The sequence below is a fragment of the Artemia franciscana genome, chromosome 16 (assembly GCF_032884065.1).
Source record: "Artemia franciscana chromosome 16, ASM3288406v1, whole genome shotgun sequence".
NCBI classification, from domain to species: domain Eukaryota; kingdom Metazoa; phylum Arthropoda; class Branchiopoda; order Anostraca; family Artemiidae; genus Artemia; species Artemia franciscana.
The window spans coordinates 16377670-16380152 of NC_088878.1; positions in this window are offsets into that span (position 1 = coordinate 16377670).

Here is a 2483-nt window from a genome sequence, read left to right on the forward strand (position 1 = left end):
ATTTAGCCGAGAGTGTCGTTTTCAGCCAAAAAATGTCGTCATTCATAAATTCAAAAAGTGCTACAAAAAGTGTAATCTTTGAAATGTTGTTTAACATAAAAATACTCAAGCCATTGCAAAGCTGAGCACATCCTGTCTAAAATTTGACATCTGATGTAATCTTAAGGTACCATTAGTGACCATCTGCATTGGCAACGTCACTACTACGACTAAGACTTAAGGTGCAGTTACATGATGCGGAAAGCTGCGGGATTTTCCAGGAGGATTGGAACATTTTATTTGCAAATTAAATGACAATTTTACGCATGCATTTGGGATCGAAAAATGTTTATTAATGTCAAAAATACAACATTTTTAGTCAAATCCAAGCAAAAACTGCTCAATTTTCTTCTTTTAGTCAGGTTCGCATGAACCACCACATCGTTTCAACATCTTGCATTAGAAAATAAATTATGACTGGAAAAGAATTATATTACAAATATTTTCTTTTGAATGCATTACAACATTGAAAATAAAATTAGTTCCTAGTTCCTTTCATGACTGTCCAGGAAATGTATAATTTTCAAACAAAAGTTCGGCTACTGTCTGTTTCCCTTATGACAAAAGCACAAGACCTACAGCGTATTTGGCGCTTTACTAAAACAAATCATATTGCAAATTTTTTCACTCGTACCTATTATAATATTAATAATGAAATTAAAATTACAGTGAAATAAAATCTTGAGCTGAGGAGCTTCCAGCAATTAATGTCATTATAAATCAAAAATTCAGTTTAGTTTTATTGATTCTTGCCAAGACTGTCCAAGACACACAAATATTTCAATCAAATTCCAATGACACAGTAGGCCATATGCTTTTACATTTAGGGAAGCAGTAAGTAGCCAAACTCGTCTTTGCAGGGATTTTCGTTCGTTTAGGCTTGATTTGCATATTCATTGTACGTTTTACGCTTTTTAAAATTTATTTATTCATTTATATGCAATCTGTTTCCTGTTTGTTTGATTGTTTATTTAATTTCTGTTTGTTTTGGGAAAATTATTCTTTAATAGTAATATCTGGTCATTTTAAATTTGAATTATTATATATTTTAGTTCCTGCTGATCTTAAGTTTGATTTAGGCTTCGCTTTTCTTTGAAAAACTGGTTTTTAATTAGTTTTCTTTATTAACTTGTGCTCTTTTTTGATTCCTGAAGTCTTATGATTTTAAAATTCCTTTCTCAATGTAAAACTCTTTTTTGGCATCGAATTTTCACCAAACATCAAAACTAGCATTAAAATAACAATATCAATGTGACAAAGTATCAAAGTCAAAAAAGTATCAAAGCAAACGAAGTATCAAAGTAAACAAAGTACCAAAGTAACAATAAGAACTTACATGACTTACGCCCTTGACACGTAAATCAAAGTTGCCCCGTAAAAAAGTGAATCCATGTATCAGAGTAAACACAGTATCAAAGTAAAAATTAGGCAGCTTGCATAACTCACAACCCTTTCCCTGGTGGCTTGGAGGGGATTCAACCCTGGAAGCATAACTATTTTGCCTTTGGACTATTTTGAAAAAAAATGGTCATTTCAAATTTCGACCAGAAGCCATAGAGGAAATAAGAGTGGGGGGCATATTACCCTTTGATATTGATCCGTGAAATAAATTTTGATAACCAATCGAATGAACCTCCTCCGAAGTTTATATGACTACGCCTTCCATAAGAATAGTTAACGAGGGGTAACTAGCATAATTTATAGCCATTTCTCTGAAGGCTGGAGGGGAGCTCGAACTTGGAACAATTGTTAATTGTTACTTGGACTATTTAGAAAAAATGTCTATCTAAAATTTCGATCCGATATATTTGTGGAAAAGAAAGTACGAGGGTGGAGTGGGGTAAATAGTTCCCCTCTGATCACTACTGACTCTTTAAAAGAAATCAATACTTTCAATTTTCAATCGAATGAACTTCCTCCAAAGTCTATACGATCACCACGTTCTGAAAAACTTGATATAACCCGAGGCATAACTTACACCCTTGTCCTGGGCTCTTGGGACTGTGTAAGCCCTTGGATGAATTGTTATATGATCTAAGGGCTATTTCGAATAAAATGGCTATCTCAAAAGTTGGATTGGATGCATTTGGGGAAAAAGAGCACGGGGGAGGGGGAGTATTTGCTCTCTAATCACTTTTGAGTTTTTAAAAAAGAAATAGAGCTTCCAATTTACAATCTGATTAGCTTCCTTCAAAGACTATAAGGTCACCTTTTTCATAAAAATCTTTTATGCCCCCGGGGCACAACTCAACCCTTGCCCCAAGACTTTGGTGGTTGTATCAGCCCCAAAGACATTGTTTTATAACATTTGAACTATTTTCAAGACAATGGCCATTTCGAATTATCGATCGGATGTATTTCGGAAAAAGAGGGTGGGGGGGTGTTACCATCTGATCACTTTTGACTCTTAAAATACAGAAGTAAAAATTTTCAAAAAAGCCTTC